This window comes from Dermochelys coriacea, chromosome 1 (genome assembly GCF_009764565.3).
Source record: "Dermochelys coriacea isolate rDerCor1 chromosome 1, rDerCor1.pri.v4, whole genome shotgun sequence".
NCBI lineage: Eukaryota > Metazoa > Chordata > Testudines > Dermochelyidae > Dermochelys > Dermochelys coriacea.
The window spans coordinates 22,961,378-22,982,085 of NC_050068.2; the positions used below are offsets into that span (position 1 = coordinate 22,961,378).

At 40.3% G+C, this 20,708-nt stretch overlaps 1 protein-coding gene across 6 annotated transcripts in view; it reads right to left on the reverse strand.

The window, feature by feature from the left end:
• Window positions 1–20,708, reverse strand: part of GRM5 (glutamate metabotropic receptor 5) — a 367,684-nt gene that overhangs the window by 144,479 nt on the left and 202,497 nt on the right. The gene's annotated exons all lie outside the window — the stretch shown is intronic.

Consider the following 20,708-nt stretch of genomic DNA (forward strand, 5'->3'; position numbering starts at 1 on the left):
TTAGGGACTATTTAGAAAAGCTGGACGTGCACAAGTCCATGGGGCCGGACGAATTGCATCCGAGAGTGCTGAGGGAATTGGCGGCTGTGATTGCAGAGCCCTTGGCCATTATCTTTGAAAACTCGTGGCGAACGGGGGAAGTCCCGGATGACTGGAAAAAGGCTAATGTAGTGCCCATCTTTAAAAAAGGGAAGAAGGAGGATCCTGGGAACTACAGGCCGGTCAGCCTCACCTCAGTCCCTGGAAAAATCATGGAGCAGGTCCTCAAAGAATCAATCCTGAAGCACTTAGAGGAGAGGAAAGTGATCAGGAACAGTCAGCATGGATTCACCAAGGGAAGGTCATGCCTGACTAATCTAATCGCCTTTTATGATGAGATTACTGGTTCTGTGGATGAAGGGAAAGCAGTGGATGTATTGTTTCTTGACTTTAGCAAAGCTTTTGACACGGTCTCCCACAGCATTCTTGTCAGCAAGTTAAGGAAGTATGGGCTGGATGAATGCACTATAAGGTGGGTAGAAAGCTGGCTAGATTGTCGGGCTCAACGGGTAGTGATCAATGGCTCCATGTCTAGTTGGCAGCCGGTGTCAAGTGGAGTGCCCCAGGGGTCGGTCCTGGGGCCCGTTTTGTTCAATATCTTCATAAATGATCTGGAGGATGGTGTGGATTGCACTCTCAGCAAATTTGCGGATGATACTAAACTGGGAGGAGTGGTAGATACGCTGGAGGGGAGGGATAGGATACAGAAGGACCTAGACAAATTGGAGGATTGGGCCAAAAGAAATCTAATGAGGTTCAATAAGGATAAATGCAGGGTCCTGCACTTAGGATGGAAGAATCCAATGCACCGCTACAGACTAGGGACCGAATGGCTCGGCAGCAGTTCTGCGAAAAAGGACCTAGGGGTGACAGTGGACGAGAAGCTGGATATGAGTCAGCAGTGTGCCCTTGTTGCCAAGAAGGCCAATGGCATTTTGGGTTGTATAAGTAGGGGCATAGCGAGCAGATCGAGGGACGTGATCGTTCCCCTCTATTCGACACTGGTGAGGCCTCATCTGGAGTACTGTGTCCAGTTTTGGGCCCCACACTACAGGAAGGATGTGGATAAATTGGAAAGAGTACAACGAAGGGCAACGAAAATGATTAGGGGTCTAGAGCACATGACTTATGAGGAGAGGCTGAGGGAGCTGGGATTGTTTAGTCTGCAGAAGAGAAGAATGAGGGGGGATTTGATAGCTGCTTTCAACTACCAGAAAGGGGGTTTCAAAGAGGATGGCTCTAGACTGTTCTCAATGGTAGCAGATGACAGAACGAGGAGTAATGGTCTCAAGTTGCAATGGGGGAGGTTTAGATTGGATATTAGGAAAAACTTTTTCACTAAGAGGGTGGTGAAACACTGGAATGCGTTACCTAGGGAGGTGGTAGAATCTCCTTCCTTAGAGGTTTTTAAGGTCAGGCTTGACAAAGCCCTAGCTGGGATGATTTAACTGGGACTTGGTCCTGCTTTGAGCAGGGGGTTGGACTAGATGACCTTCTGGGGTCCCTTCCAACCCTGATATTCTATGATTCTATGATTCTATGACCCTGCAGCTGCAAGCCCCACTCCAGAGCCTGGCAGCTGCACCACAATGCCATCCAGAACCACCTGGTGAAAGCCATCGTACCGCGTTTGGAGGAGGTCGCCGTGAACTCCACCATCCCCGGGACGGACAGCCAGTTGCGACCTGACATGGTAGTCACCGATGAGGACCAGAAAAAGATCATCCTCATCGACATCACAGTCTCCTTTGAGAACAGGACCCCGGCCTTCCGTGAATCCCAATCTCGTAAGCTGGAAAAATACGCTCCCCCTGGCCGACACCCTGAGAGCGAAGGGCTACGAGGTGCAGATGGATGCCCTGATTGTCGGAGTCCTGGGCGCTTGGGACCCCTGCAACGAACGTGTGCTGCGGACCTGCGGGATCAGTCAACGGTACGCACAGCTCATGGGGCGCCTCATGGTCTCGGACACAATCTGATGGTCCAGGGACATCTACATCCAACACATCACCGGCCACCGACAATATCAGGAGGTGTGAGCCGGTACAACATCATGCATCAACTAGGAAGTGAGTTGTAGCTCATGAAAGCTTATGCTCAAATAAATTTGTTAGTCTCTAAGGTGCCACAAGTACTCCTTTTCTTTTTACTTTTATTCAGAATCAATATAGCAAACTTTCAGAACTAAAATAAGCATTGCAGATTTATGCCAGTGCTGCAAGAGCTGTTCAGTAAATAATTATAACATATTGTAAATGGTGAAAGCAGCTTTTTGATTTATGCTCAGAGAGCCCTTACACTTTATGTAAAAGTGATTTTACGCATGTTCCCTGTGATAAAATTTAACTAGCCAAAATATAGGTTTTTTAAAATGTAATCAAGTCACTTAGTTAATCATGCTTTTGTGGGGCAATTTGTTTCATGTTTCACTTGGATACACTTCAAAACTTTTCGACTGTCTCAAAACAAAAATCTGCTTTTTTGGCTTAGTTATTATGTAGTCACTGGTATTAAGTGTCACTATCATTTAAATCAGCTTCTGTACCAGATGACTGGAGGATAGTTAATGTGACATCAATTTTTAAAAAGAACAATATTGTCAGACATATAGATGAACATAACTGGTTGAGGAAGAGTCAACATGGTTTTAGTAAAGGGAAATCATGTCTCACCAATCTACTAGAATTCTTTGAGGGGGTCAACAAGCATGTGGACCAAGGGGATCCAGTGGATATAGTGTACTTAGATTTTCAGAAAGCCTTTGACAAGGTCCCTCACCAAAGGCTCTTATGCAAAGTAAGCTGCCATGGATAAGAGGGAAGGTGCTCTCATGGTTGGTAACTGGTTAAAACACAGGAAACAAAGAGTAGGTATAAATGGTTAGTTTTCAGAATGGAGCAAGGTAAATAGTGGTGTCCCCCAGGGGTCTGTTCTGGGAGCAGTCCTATTATTCAACATATTCATAAATGATCTGGAAAAAGGCGCAAACAGTGAGGTGGCAAAATTTGCAGATGAAACAAAATTACTAAAGATAGTTAAGACCACAGGCAGACCACAAAAAGCTACAAAAGGATCTCTCAAAACTGGGTGATTGGGAAACAAAATGGCAGATGAAATTTAATGTTGATAAATGCAAAGTAATGCACATTGGAAAGCATAATCCCAACTATACATATAAAATGATGGGGTCTAAATTAGCTGTTACCACTCAAGAAAGAGATCTTGGAGTCATTCTGGATAGTTATCTGAAAACATCCACTCAATGTGCAGCAGCAGTCAAAAAAGAAAACAGAATGCTGGGAATCATTAAGAAAGGGATAGATAATAGGACAGAAAATATCATGTTGCCTCTTTATAAATCCATGTTACACCCACATCTTGAATACTGTGTGCAGATGTGGTTGCCCCATCTCAAAAAAGATATATTGGAATTGGAAAAGATTCAGAAAAGGGCAATAAAAGTGATTAGGGGTCTGGAACAGCTTCCGTATGAGGTGAGATTATTAAGACTGGGACTTTTCATCTTGGAAATGATTGAGATCTATAAAATCATGACTGGTGTAGAGAAAGTAGATAAGGAAGTGTTGTTTACTACTTCTCATAACACAAGAACTAGGAGTCACCAAATGAAATTAATAGGCAGCAAGTTTAAAACAAATAAAAGGAAGTATTTCTTCACACAACACACAGTCAACCTGTAGAACTCCTTGCAGAGGATGTTGTGAAGGCCAAGACCATAACGGGGTTCAAAAAAGAACTAGATAAATTCATGGAGGACAGGTCCATCAATGGTTATTAGCCAAGATGGGCAGGGATGGTGTCCCTAACCTCTGTTTGCCAGAAACTGGGAATGAGCAACAGGGGATGGATAACTTGATGATTACCTGTTCTCTTCATTCCCTCTGTGGCACCTGACACAGGCCCCATGGGATTTTGTTTCTTAAAAAAAAAAAAAAAAAAAAAAAAAAAAGGGTGTTGGGTTAATTGTGTTCTTTGGCCAGGAAAGGGCTCAAACACAGCTAAAATACCATTATGGCAAGAGTCATCGAATGGCATTGTTACACTTAGTGTTACAAGTTCCTTCTCTTAGTATGCAAGCACTGTTTAGTCTTTGGAAAAATGCTGCATTGCTAGCTTTGTTATGCTGTTTCTTTTGCGGGAGCTGTGGCAAATGGTAGTTTGCACTCCGCCCTAATCTCCCCAACTGGAGTCAATTCTTGGGATATAGTTACTTTCTGGGGACTGGGCATTGTTGCTGGGATTTTGATTCCTGAAAGATGAGATGGTCTGTGTGCTGTTTGATCATCTCTCTTCAAGGGCTGGTGTATATGTTATAAACAAATTACACTAAGAAAATAATCATATACTGTGACATTGATCGCTTCTTCAATAGGGAAGCGAACTGCAAGTTCAAAGATCTGCTATAACTTAGCAGAGGAATATCAACATTTAATACTATAAACTACCTATGAAAATGATTATTAATTATTTGTATCACAGTACCAAGGTACCTCACTCAAAGATCAGGGCCTCATTGCGTTAGGTGTTTTACAGATAGATATCAAAGATAATAGTCTCTGCCCCAAAGAGTTTTCAGTCCAGGTGTCAGAAAGGACAAAACAAGTGGTCAAAACAGCATTGAAGAGTGAGGAAATGAGGTAACAAAATGCACCAAAGTTTAGCAGAAAAATTCTAAAAATGGAAAGTAAAAGTGTTCATTTCACCTTCAGTAGTTACATTCTGCGTTGTTTAATTCCCTCTGTAGTTTAAGAAGGATAAATTATTCTGCACTGTTGATCCCAATATATTCTGCTAGACAGTGGGTGTGGAAGGGCCTATTCAGGGCAATGGGCCATTAGAAAAAACAGGCCTTAGAGAAGCTTATCTCACACCTGGGAAGCTTCCTGAGAACACTCCAGACAGCCTCCAACTTCTGCATTCCATTGAAGAGGTGGTTCCCACCAGTGGTAGAAAAAGTGATCCTTGTACATAGTTTAAGGGCCAGATTCTGTTCTTAGTTACTCTGGTATAAATCTGTAATGTAGGTTTCTTGGTATCAGTGGAGGTACATCAGGGTAACCAAAGACATAATTTGAACTAACATTTGGACAGTACTTTTGGAGGAAAGTGGTTATTCAAATATAAGCTACTGTGATTGTTATTATCATCATTACTATGAAGGCAGCAGGAAAGAGCAGCAGAGAATAAATATGTCTATATAGGATATTTAAATTGTTTTTGCAGTGGCATGCTGAAAAATTCCATTTCAGACCATGCTCTTGTCTGCTGCATCTACGGTTGTGTGTATTATTTCATTTTATTAGTTAAATTTTCTATAGACCGAGAATCAAGTAGCAATGACACAAGTGTGACGGGTTCCCTCTGGGGTGTCACCTGGAACTGGGGTACCACTGAGCCTAATGACCCACCAACCTGGGCTCCCTCTCACACTGTACTGCTGCGACAAGCTGCAAAGCCCTCCAGTCTGAACTTTCACCAGCATTCATATAGGTAGGGACACACCCAGCTGCAGTGACATACAGGCTCTCTGACCAGCCACTGCATGTGAACCAACAATAGAAAGGCTATAGCTAAAGCAACTTCCAGCTCCCGAGGCACACACTCCCTCTGGAGTATATACCCAAAATTAAACTGTCTTGCACTGCACGGGAAACTGTATAGCGCAAGGTCATAAAGTTTGCCCCCTCCCTCAATGTGGAGAGGAATATGCAACGGCCTTTACCCCTTGAGCTAAGATTCCCATACACTTCACTCCAACTCACTGGTTTAGAGAAAGCAAAAACAAGTTTATTTATTTAAACAAGTGATTATAAGGGCTAGCAAATAGATCAAAGCAGATTACCTAGCAAATAAACAAAAAAAGCAAACTACACTTGATATACTAAATAGATTGGATATGATTTAGCAGATTCTCACCCTAAGGGATGATACAAGCAGGCTGCAGATTCTTAAGGGACAAGCTGCACTTGCTTTGCAGCTTGGAATCCCCAGGTGTTTCATTCACAGGCTAGAAATCTCTTTAGCCTGGGTCCAGCATTTTCCGCAGTTCAGTCTTTTTTCCTCAGATGTTTCCAGGAGTCTTCTTGTGTGGGGAGTGAAAAATCACAGATGTTACTCCCTGCTTTACATAGCTTTTGCATATGCTGGGAACCTTTTGTTCCCAAAGCTTGGTTCCCAGATGAGTCTGTGGAAAAACACTGACATCCCAAGATGGAGTCCAGAGACATGTGGTCTGGGGTCACACGTCCTTGAAAAGTCCTAGCAGCCATTACCTGGAAGCTGTCTGTAGTGTTCAGAAAGGCTCCCCAGGTGGGAGATAAGCTTCTCCTAAGGCCGACTGTTTTTTCCTAATGGCCCATTGCCCTGAATAGGCCCTTCCCCATCCACTATCCAGACTAAAAGCATCTTGCCTAGTGGGCATTACCCAGGCGTAACTACATTTGAAATAGGTACATAGTCAAAATTCATAACTTCAGATACAAAAATGATACATGCATACAAATAGGATAATCATATTCAGCAAATCATAACTTTTCCAATGACACCTCACATGGCCAGTCTTGCATAAAATACATCATAATTATGCTATAACCATATCATAATTATATCACTATGAAGAATATGGGATGCAGTGTCACACCAATGTTAACTTTGCTCCCCACTGTGTAATCTCACTCTATTTCCCATGAAATGTCATGAAATTGCAGTAAAGCATGGAATTATTTCAACTGGAAATAATGCCTTAAAACTGCAGCAAGCTGTGTAATCCTTCAAATTCCCTGTGTCTCTGTGGTTGCCAACCTTCCAACACCTTCCCCTGACTTTATCTAATTTGTTTGTTGCAATCTCTCTCCTCCAACTCTTCATCTTCATCTTGGTGAATAATCAATGCCAATAACATAAAGAAAACACAACTATCTTTCCAAGGGGGAAAAATATTACAATAATTGTTGCTTGGCACTGGGCTCTTTTTGTATTTCAGATTGTTTGATTATCCTGCTGCACCAAGAGAAGCAATCAACATGCATCCTAGACCAGAGCCAGAAATGAAATGGTATTAGTAGAATTACTAGAATTATGCTGATCTCTACATCAGTGATTGCTAATGACATGAGGAACATCATCATGTGTTATTCATATGTTCTTAAATATATATCAATGTATATTAGAATAGTTTTCAAAGATAGGACACTTGCTTAATGGTGGCAGTTGAAAGCACCAGTAACAGTTACAACAAAAGATGGTGGCCAATGAATGCTATATCCTTTAGAAAAATGTTTTGTGCAACAAAATGTGAAAAGGACTGTTCAAGTCTAACCTTAACTACTCACTCATTGTCAGTGAAACCACCCCTATGCAGAGAGTCCACCCAAGACTTGTGCCCCACTTCTGTCCCAATAGCATACAGCCATGTGCTGGCTGACTGTGAGGAGTGAATTTCACCCTACAGGGCCTTGGGCATGTCAGCTACACATAGTCTTTCTGCCTGAAAATTCCTTTTTTGACCTGCAGGGTGTTTCTTGCCCTGAAAGGAGAGTTCCATTGAATACCATTGCTTTCCTCTAAAATAAAACACTCTTTTCCTACAGTCCTCATAGAATTTTCAGGGACCAGAACTGTATCTGCAAATGGTCCCTCTTTAGGCACTACAGTCTCTTTCTTTTATTAAAAAACTATAGTTTTTCCACTTGCTCAATTCTCACTCTCCTAGTCCAATGTATTTCAACTGAGTGAAAAGATATGTCTCCATGTGTCTATCCAAATATACCTATTTACAGATGTAAAGTGTTGGCAGGTATAAAGTCCACCCATGCCTTATTTACCCAGGAAGTTTTACTGGCACAAGATAAGGTGTGAATGTATACTGCTATAACTATGCAGGTATAACCCCCTATGGACACTCTAAGTCTGGAATAAGAGTGGCTTTCTCCAGGGTAGCTTAAAACAGGAAGAAGTCACTCTGCATTCTGGAACAGTGCCCAAACGGGGAGTAAAGTTAGTGATATAAAGTGATGTAAATTCACACCTTATGTTGTAACAGTATAACTTCCCATGTAGACAAGCCCTCTGTCTCCACAAATGTAAGGTGGAGTGAAAAGAAAACTGGGCAAATATATCATAGACACTGTTATGGTTATGACATATTATAATTTGCAAGCTAAGTAAAATATTGGGTTTTAGCAAATTATCCTTTTTGTAAAATGGAATCTAAACTTTCCCTTTTCTTGCTAAATTATTTATTTTGAAATTTAAGTATTATATCGATATTATCTATCTCAGTAACTACCAGGCTCTATTCAGCAGAAATGTTGTTCATCACTTGTGTCTGCAAAAGAGCCTGAAATGTAGTTTAACACCTGTTTGATCTATTTAATTGCTTAATGTGCAGGACGATTTTAGGAACATTACATGGATGCCTTACACAAAGAATTGAACCAGTGGTGGGCATGCAGATATCATTACAAATCAACTCTCCGCCCTGTAATACATGATTCAACAGGACCAAAGCCTCTTACAGAACAGCTGCAGGAATTGTTTTTTTAAATTGTTTATGCAAATTAATCCAGCCCAGAGCAGGAAATGCAATAGTCTAACCCCTTACCACATATGGAAGGTTAGGTCTTATTGGTCTGGGATTCTAGCCATCAGCAGCAGGCATATTTGATACTCACAGATGGTCTCTTGGCTGTCCATAATCATACCCATTTCTGAAGCTAGTAATGTTCTCCCAATCTTTTGGCTTGTTTGATTCGTAGCGGTTACTGTAGGTGCCAAGTGAACATGAGTTGAAATGGGCAGCCTGTATCACACTGAAAGTACTCTCTCTTATGCATGAAATCTCTCCATTGCAAGAAAGTTGTTGCAGTGGGACACCCTCCCTCACATCAGGCCCCTCTACCTGATTATAGCAGTTGATACTTATGTGCCAAAAAGGATTTTAAACATAAGATTTAAGAAAAAATACAGGATCCTAAATTTTCAAAGTGACTTGTGATTCTGAGTGCCCAACTTGACACAGCATTAAAGGATCTGTTTTTTAGACGGTGGGTGCTCAGCACTGTCTGAAAATCAGAAGGGACATCCTTCTAAGGATGTCGCTCATTTTAGTCCCCAAGTTACCTCTGTTCCAAAGAGATTTGATGTCTCTTCACATTTATTGTTGAACAGAATAAGTGCTACAATAATATAAGTAGTAAATAATATTGAGTAAAATTTTTAGAATTGCCTAAGTCCCATTTTCAAAAGTGAGTTAAGCACTTAGGGCCAGATTTTTATAGGTATTTTGGTTCCTAAAGATACATATAGGCACGCAGGCCCAGATTTTTAAATATATTTAGGTACTGCTGCACTCAGCATTGCAACACCTTAACTGATTTAGGAGCTAAATCTCATTTTGAAAACAGACGTAGGCACTTAGAAGCCAAAATCCCACTGAAGTCCTTTTTGAAAATATGATTTAGGCTCCTAAATTAGTTAAGGTGTTGCAGTGCTGAATGCAGCAATGTCTAAATACCTTTAAAACTCTGGGCTCTAGTGGGATTTTGGGAGTAAGAAACTTTTGAAAATCCCACTTGGTACCTGTCTGCATCTTTAGATGCCTAAATACCCTAAAATCTGGCCTTTATGAGTCTAAATGACAATGGAAGTCATTGGACGTAGGTTCCTACGTCACTTTTGAAAATGGGACTTAGGATCCAAAGTCACCTAGGTGCTTTTGAAAATTATCTTTACAGATCACTAAGATTGCTGTAAATTGCGTATGCATTTACAATGTAGATCCTAGTATAAGACTCCTCTTAGAATAGACTTACGTGTTATTTTAGTGATCCTAAAATCTTAAATAAAAGAGACTGGGACCTCCCATTATATCCCCTTGGTAACAGGAAAATTACATTCATGATAGATTGGATTAATCATGCTTGGTAAATCGTTATTCTGATTATTCAGATGGTGAACTATGTCTATACGAAGATACATAATTAATGCAGTTTGGAAAAGAGTCAAAGAAGTGTAGATAGTGCAGTAGGGGAAACAGGAGATACTAGAGTGAGAGATGAATTATCTAGTAACTGAAGGAAAGATACTTGGGAGTAGATTCGTAAAGAACAGTGAGTCCAATCCAATTCCCACTGAATTTCACTGGAGTCTTCCACTGACTTTGTTGAGAGTTGGATTGGGTCCACTGAGAGCGGAAAAGAGAGAAAAAATGGAGCCTTAAGAAATTTATTCAGCTCTGAGAAATCGGTCCATTGAAAAGGACTATGAATGTGTGATTATATTTTAAAAATAATTAGATATAAAACTATCAATTTAGAAAGTACTCTGGAGTTTTTCAAGAAGTTACAGGGCCAAGTTCTCCATTGTTTTCTATTCACTTAAACCAAATGTCTACATTTAGATGGGAAAAATAATGCTTTGTGAAACTGAGCCTGGGAAACATTTCAGACCAGGTAAATATTTTCTGCTCCTTTTTCATTTTCATGAGGTGAAGCAGTAGCACTGAGATCATCTAAAGACGAATTTCCTGTAGTGATATCATGGCATTGTTCCTGAACAATAACACAAAAATGAGATAGCTATCACAATCAGTTTCACTTAAGTTGTCTGCATAGGGTGAACTGACAGTTCTTTCCATTATCTTAAAGTCCTTAGGTAACATATTTGTGTTTTGCTTAGTCCCTCTTTTTAAATCTTTTTCATCTGCCAGCATCAGTCACTTAGGCTCTGGTTCAGCAAAGCACTTAACGCATGCACATAACTTTATGTATGTGAGTAATCACATTGAAGACTTTTCAGGGTCATCTGTTCCATCTCCCTTCCAATGCAGAACAGTTTCCTCTTATATTTTTGCTAGAGTTTTCAGAGTTCACCTCATCTACTCCCCTGTGTAGTGCATGCTTGTCCCCTACATTACATTTTCTCAGGTTCTCTGGTCTAATTTTAAATGTTGCAACAATGGGAGTTTCAACACATCTCTTGTTCCACAGTTTAATAGATATCACCATACAGGCATTCTCCTTAACTCTTCCTTTCAATTTCATCTGGTTACTCCTAATTATGTCTGCTTGTACTATTCTATTTCTTCTCATAAATAGGCAAATATGCACCCTTGGGACCATAAAGGCCCACTACACAAGAGCACCATTCTGCTTCCACTGAATATGGGCATGATATATACAGGAAATTCCATGTCTCTAGCATGCCACAAAGTTGTGCTGGATGGGGTTCCACCTGCAACAGCATGCAGATGTGTTTTGGTGGTGAATCAGTGTTGTGTTGGGGGAAAGGTTTTGGATACCTGAGTACGTGAATCCAATGACCAAACACACAGGGGAAGGGATTCAGCTGCTACACAAATAAATAAATAAAAATAAAATAAATAAATGTTTACCACAAAACAAAATTCTGGAAAAGTCAATTGTTTCGGGCCAATCAAAAGATTTTATTCCAAATAAATTGAAACATTTTGCTCCAATTTGACCTATGTTTAAAAAATTTAAACAAAACAATGAATTTCATTTTGAAAAGTCATCTTGAAATGGAAAATCGAAGCGTTCTATTCTGAGAATGTTACAATGGGACATTTTGACACTATCAAAACACTTTCCTGGAAACAAAATTTCATCAAAATCCATAGTTTTTAAAAAAAATCTCGATTCCAAAAAAAATTTAAAATTTCCAGCCAACTCTACTTAGAAACGTTAAAGTCTGCGGCAAGCCCATGGCTGGCTGCTCGTGCCATAGCCATAAACCAACAGCCATTTTTGGCTTGACACCCAAAAGAGTTTTTCATATAATTCATCCCTTCAAGAATCCTTCCAGATAAAGACAGGACTGCCCAGCACACGCTGTTTGCACATAACCACTACGGAAGAACTGAGGCTGGCATGTAGATATCACAGTGACTGGAATTCTCTATACAGTCAATTACATTGTGGGTATTCCAGTCTGGAGTGGAAACCAGTTGTAGTCAGTTATTTTTTTGATGCAGTTTAGTTTTTTTTACTAAGAGTGTACAAAGTCCTGTGTCTCTGAACACAGAAGGAATCAAACAGTAGGAAACAACTTCTTTTGTCACAGCACCAAGAGTGCTCTTTTCAACCTGCATCCCTGACCCAAAAACCTCCCCCACAGGTTTCTTCCAAAGGCAGCCACTGTGCTTTCAGCTGCTGTTTTGGTCTCTCTGTCTTTTTCATTTTTATGAAAATTTTTGTAGGTTCTCTCTTTCCCCTCCCCGCAGCCAAAATAATATATAGCCAAAAGCTTCTGTCTTGGGTGGGGGCTGATTCTTACAGTAATGTTAATTAACAAATAAAGAAAAGCAGTACTTGTAGCACCTTAGAGACTAACAAATTTATTTGAGCATAATCTTTCGTGAGCTACAGCTCACTTCATCGGATGCATCCTTTTCTTTTTTGTGAATACAGACTAACATGGCTGCTACTCTGAAACCTGTTAATTAACAGGTGAATTCACACTTACCAATCTCAATCAGTTTTTAACTCAACCCATAACATGATTTAACCCAGCTCATGACATTGTGATGGATGGATGCTACAGACCAACTCCTGTAACATTCCCTTCATCTGTGAGGGAGAATTTTATATCCTACCCCAGCCCATTTATTCAGCCTTGATACAGGATAAAGTATTTAGCCATAGAGATGATATTCTGTAGACCTGGTTGAAACATGTATCAGGCCAGACAGGCTCACTCCAGAGGTCAAGGCGCTCAGTTGAGATGGGGGAGATCCAGATTCAAGTCCCTGCTCTGACTGATTAGGAGCAGGGGCGTGAATCTTCATCTCATATCTCAGCTGAGCTGCCCAATCACTGGGCTGGAGAGTCAATCTCTCTCTCTGGCCTAATGAATATATATTTACAGAAAGCAGAACACCTCTAACAGGAGACATTGAACTACTAGGGAATAGTGTCATCTTACAAACCAGGGGCTAGAGCCTAGGTCTTCCACATCCCAAGTGAGTCCCTGAACTCCAAAGCTACTGACTAGTCTGGGGTGGGGGAGGGGTCTCTCTCTCTCTAGCTCTTGCTCTCTCAAATTTAAAAGGTCTCAGTTTCATTCCACATCAGAACAAGAACAACATTTGGAACAGACATTTTTCACGAAAAGAAATTGTCTTCTGGCCAGCCCCAGTTGCCAGTACACTACATTGAATAGAAATCGAAAGCTTTAAGAGCATTTGGAAACCACCTGGTAGCTTTAAGGCTGGAATTTTTTTCTCTGGCTTGGCCATAGTGCAAAGGCTTGGCATTCACTCCACCCTTTCAACTGCAGCATGGCAGTGATTGACAGGAGATTCTAGTACCCTTGCTCAGAGTAAATAGCTACTCTTTATATGTAGGTTAAGAATTTATCTTTTTTTTTTTTTTGGTTCTGACTCATGATTAAGCATGTTTACCCTCAGACAGATTGCTGTGCCTTCCTGTGGCATCAAATAAATCATTCATTTTTTGGCTCAAGTTAAGGGTTTTATAGTTCAAGGTCACTAAGGCATTAGAAAAATGAAATCTCTCTCGACTCAACTTTCTAAAAAATTCCACTATATGAATCCAGTCCTCCCTTTTCTCTTTCAGAATTAACCATAATACTAGAAAAGCCTATAACCCACCCAGCCCCCTCTTATGAGATAACAGGCATTCCTTCTTAGTGTAAATTAATCTTTGGGCATGTGTTTTAAATATCTAAATAGTTGCTTCTTCCATTTAATCTCTTTATGTAAATTTGTCAATTCACAAAAGCATAATGTTACAGCTGTTGAAATACCATGTTGTTAAACAGAATAATTTGTTAATAACTGAGACTGAAATTTTTAAAGGAGCTAAGGGACTCAGCTGCCCCAGTCCCAGTCTTTGACTCCATGTTAAGGCTGTTGTACTGCCTGAGGAATTCACACTTGACACCTGGTTGGTGAAATCTAAGTATACCACTCACAACCAATTTGGCATGTATGCCCTGATTTTCAGCACTCTGCCCAGAGGTTGATACTTATGCTCCTGAGCCACTCCAGACAGCTTGCCAGATGGAAGCACAGAACAGAAAGGAATCAGCTCACCTCTGTCCATGCAGGGCTGTGAGGTGGTGTACAAATCCAAAACTGGAAAGTAAGTGGTTAAAGAGCTCCCCTGGGCCCAGGTGTCCCCACCCTGCCTGTGATGCTTCCTATGGACACCCAGGGTTGTGAGGCATCTCACTATCACCTGCCCTTAGCAGGAGGAAGCTTTTTCTGTGCCTGCTGTGGGTCAGCCCCCTAACACCACCGGCAATGGGCAACACAAACACCCCCGTCAGGCTTCTGCAGGCCTCACTGTCTCTCTACTAGTTAGCATCAGGCACACTACAGCCCCCAAGCATCTCCCTGGAGTGTCCAGCCCCTGATCCACTGGACACCGGTAGTATTCACAGATTTGATGCTTCTAAAGAAACAGTTTACCCTAGTTTACCAGTTCTATCACATATCACCGTTCTGCTTAACGCACAGCATTTAGATACGTCTATAGTGAAATCAAGCATGAGTTTATTTATCACAGCATAGATTCGAGTAATACCAAGTAGAAGTACTCGAAAAAATGATTACAAAAATAAAATGAAATAAAATCATAACATGCATTCTAGAGCCTAGACTTAATTACCTGGATACTCTCATGTCTTGTAGAGTATTGCTCACCCGAAATCCTCACAATGTTTTACAGTCAGGCTTGCCTGTGATCCTCTTTTCATGAGGCAGGCAAGCTGATTGCCTGCCTCCTAGGTGAAGGACCCTGTGTGTTTTTTGCCCCTCCAAAATATACAGGTCTCATCCTTTGGTTTCCGCCATAAACAAAACACACCCCTGCTGTTTTGTTTCTTGCTGTAGAATTTTATAGATTTTTAGTATAGATTTTGCAGCCTTTTGACTAGTACCTGGCTCAGTGTGAAAGTAGGCCTCCATTGTAAAGCAGACAATACACAAACTATCAGACAGGGAAATAAGCGTCGGTTACCTCCCCCTGAAAGGAACATGCCCAAGGCTCCAAAACTTTAACTGAACTCCAAGGCTCTAACATAAGTTTTAGTATAGATATATAACTTCTTAAATGTTATCCACACTTGCATTTTGTAATGTTTACGAAGACCAATGGGCTACTGGCTTTCAGAAGGACCTCACATGCCACCCTTTGGTGTACTTTTATGCATATATCTGAACCAAGGGATTCCTGTAAAACCCTATGAACTCACAGTACCCTCTGCCATTTGGCACCAAGAGGTCCCTGGGTCATACTGCCACATCTGCAAAACATACATGGGTTGGAAGATGAGCTTAAAAGGGGAGCAGAGCAGCTCAAGAGGAGGCAGACAGTGGCAGTGACCTACAGTTCGAGCTCCTGGGAAGGATCATTGCAGGAGCTCCTGCTATCTGATGCCTGGCTATAGCAACTTGGTCACACCCACAAAGGAGGGATTATAACTATCCGAAGGTTTGAGACTTTATCTTTGAGTTCAGTTATTTAATGACTTTACTTCATGGAGGATAGATCCATCAATGGCTATTGGCCAAAATGACCAGGGACTCAACCCCAGGCTCTGGGTGTCCCTAAGTCTCTGACTGCCAGAAGCTGGGACTGGTCAACAGGGGATGGATCCCTCTAAAATTACCCTGTTCTGTTAATTTCCTCTGAAGCATCAAGCACCAGCCACTGTCAGAAGACAGGATACTGGACTAGTTGGATCATTGGTCTGACCCAGTATCTTATACATAAGGGGGGAGACTAGTAGGCAGAGATTCAGGGAGGCAGCAATATACCACTTTTGGGTGCAGGATTTAGCTGCTTACCACTGGGCCCTGGATTAGAACCCAATGGAGAGGGTGAGCCTGGGTTCTCTACCAATACCTAGGCAATGCCAAAGGCAGAAGTCTACCCCTGGCATGGAGAATCCAGTTGAGGGGAAAACCTGAAGACAGAAGAGGTTGGACCATTAGACCCTGACCCAAAGAGATGAATTAACTCCTTCACAAGGGCTATCCCATTGCAAATGACAGGTTTCAGAGTAGCAGCTGTGTTAGTCTGTATTCGCAAAAAGAAAAGGAGTACTTGTGGCACCTTAGAGACTAAAATTTATTAGAGCATAAACTTTCGTGAGCTACAGCTCACTTCATCAGATGCAACCTCATCATCATTCCGCATCCAATGAAGTGAGCTGTAGCTCACGAAAGCTTATGCTCAAATAAATTTGTTAGTCTAAGGTGCCACAAGTACTCCTTTCCCATTGCAAATGTAATACTGAGAAGAAACTACAACCAAAAAAATTCAGTGTGACAAACTGACAAAACTAAAATGACAGAAGAACATACGAGCCTTGGTTATACAAGGGATAGAGAAAGCTTCTGACATCATTTCTAATTTTCCTATTATCTAAAGGACATCCCACAAGAGAGCTGAGTGAGAAGTCACTGACTGAACACCTTCTGAGAGGAATGATATTCAGAGCAGATAACAGCTTGGAACACATTCCAGGTTCAAAGCATTTTAGTATTTAGTAAAATATTTATTTGAACACAGAAGCAGTAATCCAGTCACGTCCCTCTTCAAATGCTTCCATCAATTCCTCATAGCTCCACATATCAAATTCAAGAGGTTAGTCCTCATTTTCACTCAGACCTGGCCTATATCTGACCTGGTCTCCTTTCTTCTCCCTCACCACTCCCCACCTTACACTGTGATGCCAGCCTCAATAATCCCTTCATCTTCCACTCCTTCTTATATGTCTTGTTTAGTGGAATGTATTCCTAAAAGCCATTTGCTAGACCACGTCATCCACATGCCTCTTAAGAACTCACTTCTGCTGTGAGACCTATCAGAAGAGAATCAATCATCCAAAAAACCCCAAATGTATCAGAACCATCAAGATGTGTTCAAGACTCACTGAGTATCTACATGCTCTTATTGTTGTTCACCCTTTTCTACTTCTCATTTCACTGTGCTGCTCATGTTGACGACACTCCCCACCCTTACCCACCCCCCCCCACAAGTTATTCTTAATTTAAAAATCCATTTAAAAATAATTCAAATTTAGAGTTGAAGCCCTACCACACAGGCAGATTCTCTCACCCACTTATTGGGAGACATGATCTTCTGATCAAAAGCAAGCTATAGTAAATTGTTCCTGTTTCAACCTGTCCTTCCCAGAAGTGCTGCTGAGTCAAATTATGCAAGTAGCTGAACAAAAAATAGCTTTTCTTGATCACAGATATCTTTGATAGAATAATTTTCATTGTCCCCTAACCTTTAAAGCCAATACAAGCTACCCTTTTTATTTAGAGTCAAAGCTATGAGAAATTAACACTTCAAAGTTAATTTTGCATTCTACCTGCCTCTGGTTGATTAGGGTCAGCTATAATCAACCTTAACTGTGTGACCATAATGTGAAAATTTGATTTTTTTTAATATTATAAAAATTGTTCTTAGTATGTATGAATCTTTGGGACCAGAGCCATTCTACTTATGTGTTCATATAGCACAACTGGGTCCCAATCCTGATCAGGGTCTCTGGGCAATAAAATAATATAAATATCAAACAAAAATAGTAGTGTCAATATTTTATGTGCTATGTGAGGAAGTGCCCAGGGCATATGGGGCCACAGAAGGCCCTTAAGTAGCTTTCATGCTCAGCGTAAGCATCAGCTAAGCTTGAGTCTGAAAATCTTAACCAAAAGATGGATTCCACTCAACAAGAAGCAGCTCACTTACTGTGCATTATTTTAAATAACAATTCATCAAAGGAACAGACAAACACTGAATGTGATAAATAATCCAAGCTTGGAGACTGAACAGATAGCTAACTTGATTGTCACCTGGCAGTGTATATTTTTAATTAATGTTGCTTTGTTCCTCTATTGTGCATTCTTTAGAAATACATAGTGAGATTTCCTTCTAGACATTTGACACAGCTTGCAGAATGACTATGGCACTATATCACATTTAAGCATCTTATTGCCTTTGCAACAGTTTAATTTGGAGGAAAATAAACATTCCCACCATTTCACAATACCATTTCACAATCTTCTTGCAGTAACACTTTATGGTAAATGTTTAGTACTGAATCACTGTGGATGGAATATATAACACTTCATTAGCATTAACTACTGTTATGTCTACCTACTGTGAATCTAAGTCAGTATGCAGAAGACTACTGAGACTGAAGTGGAGGCTGATTGAAGAGTATGTACTTTGAAATTTCAGCCCAGGTGAGACAAAAAAAATCTATTTGCCTGCACATCTTTTACATATCGCCAGGTCATCCCCAAGAATTGAACCCAGAACTTTTCGCTCTATTGCTTGAGCTCCAGGAGTAACTGCACTCGCTGGTGGTAGGCATGTAGCCTTGTGAACTAGCGCCTGAAGGAGGACAAGTAACTCTCACAGAACAATGGTTACACAGGCAGAACTATAATCGAAGTCAATATGTTTTCCTGTAGACTAACTAATATATAGAAGTACATATTACTGCAGTTACGGCCAAATTTTCTGAACAAAAGAAAGGTCCCAAATAAAACAAAATGGGTGCTTTTCCATTTCAAATGAAACAGCAGGTGTAGTATCTGCACCATCTGTGTCCTCAAGGACAGGCCTTTTGCAGGAACTCCATTTACCCAAACATGGCTGGGGAATGACTGATGGAGTCACAACTTCAGAAATCCATCATACAACCACATACATATAATGGAAGTGCAACAGCCATGGAAGCTACCACAGCTCGGAGATGGCAGTAATGAGTCAGGGGGGTTCTGTTGGCAATACACATCCAGAAGGGAGGTTTTTTCCCCCCTATACAACTTCCATTTAGCCTTTCCTGGTGCCAACATGCTTACCTTGGGATACTAATGGAATTTTTAGATTATATCCACAGCAATACAGAACTGGTCATTTACTGCAAAGCATTACTCCAAAGAGATATAATCAGAAATGATGAGGACATTTATTTTCCTTCATTTACAGTTTTTGTATAATCATGAAAATGCTTAAACATTATAGAGAGCATTCCATTATGAAATCCTATTAAAGCATTCCTATAATTTTGCCTTGGGAAATTGCTTTGGGGTTGACAATTACCCAGATTGACTCTAGAATATTTCTGCAAAGTTTGGAGAAAATCCCAATGATTGTGAGTTACAGGCCTTTAGAAAATTACCAGGATTAAAATTTTGAATTTTCTCTAACATTTTTTTGTCTGCCCTTAGCGAGAAAACAGCTGTTATTTCCCCTTCGAACTTCAAACAGTTAAATCTCCTTGGAAATCCACACACTACTAGCTATTGTTGAAGAAAATAGGTTAAAACCAAACCAATATATTTGTGATTTTTTGTTGTGTATTGTTTGGGACCCAACTGTGATCCCAGGGGTGATGGGAGTCTTTTTGCCATTTAAGAAAGTGTGAGAAGGATCAGGCTCAGTGTTTTTAAGCTATCTATTTTCTGGTTACTATTCAGAAAGAATATTTCTATAGCTAGAGATAGAGCAGGTCAAATTTTTCATCTGAAAATTTTTAAAATGAAAAATAGCCTCTTTTTAAACTAAAACTTTCATTTTGTTTGAAGTTTTCCAGTTTTTGTCAAAGACCTGAAAAAGCAAAAACTGAAAAATTTTTAATTAAGTTTGCTAAATTCACAGTCCTGAAATACTTACGCTGACTCCCATAGGATTACTCTTGTGCTTCAAGATAAGCACATGCATAAGAATTTGCAGGGTCAGGGCCTAGGTGACAATAGAGTAAATATTCACCACTTCATTTAGAAGCACAAAAATGAATAGTTGAGGACATCATAAATCCTACACTGCCAACGTTTCCCCCCAAAAAGTTGGAAAAACCATTGTTGCATGGAATCTTTCATTATTTGTTTGAAATGTAGACTGAAAACATGCTTCCAGTATGCATTCATGTTTGAAGGGGTCAAAAAGAAATTCTAGAATTAATCACACAGATTACGGCAATGCTTTAGTTATGCTATGACTAAACTGATTGCTTATACCCAATGACTGACTGACTGCTTATACCTCCTAGTAAAATAATACAGGTTTTATTTGTTGTATAGAAAGCAAAATTAAACCTTTGGTCTAAAGCTGCTATACCAAATACAGACCCTTGGGAAAATGTATTAATCTAATATTTCCAAGCCGTTTAAATGAATCAAAGACCTGAACATAGATTCGATCTCCAAAAGCTTGGGGAAGGGATGTAGCATGGACATTTTCAAAATTTGTGAAGAGACCCGATATTAAAGTGGACGATTATGGTATTAGATTTTCCTCCTCCATCATTTTAATTTTTCCTCTCCCCACTATTGTGGTTTGAACTTTCCCATGTTCTGGAACTATTCAGTTGTTGTTTTCATGTATGTTATATTCAAGATAAAGGAAATCTTTCAATTTTTCTCTTTGATCATTAGGCTGATGCTGTAATTCCACAAACATTATCTTGGAATAACTTTTCAGTAGCTTTGTATGGGATCCTTGCAAGGGTGTTTTGAGACACAGCATGACTTCAACCAGGCAGGAGTATCAACCCAGCCCCCTCATGGACTTTAGTTAAAATTACTTCTTTAAATCTAGTCTAGACTACACATGTTAATGAACATATTTTAAAAGTCTAGA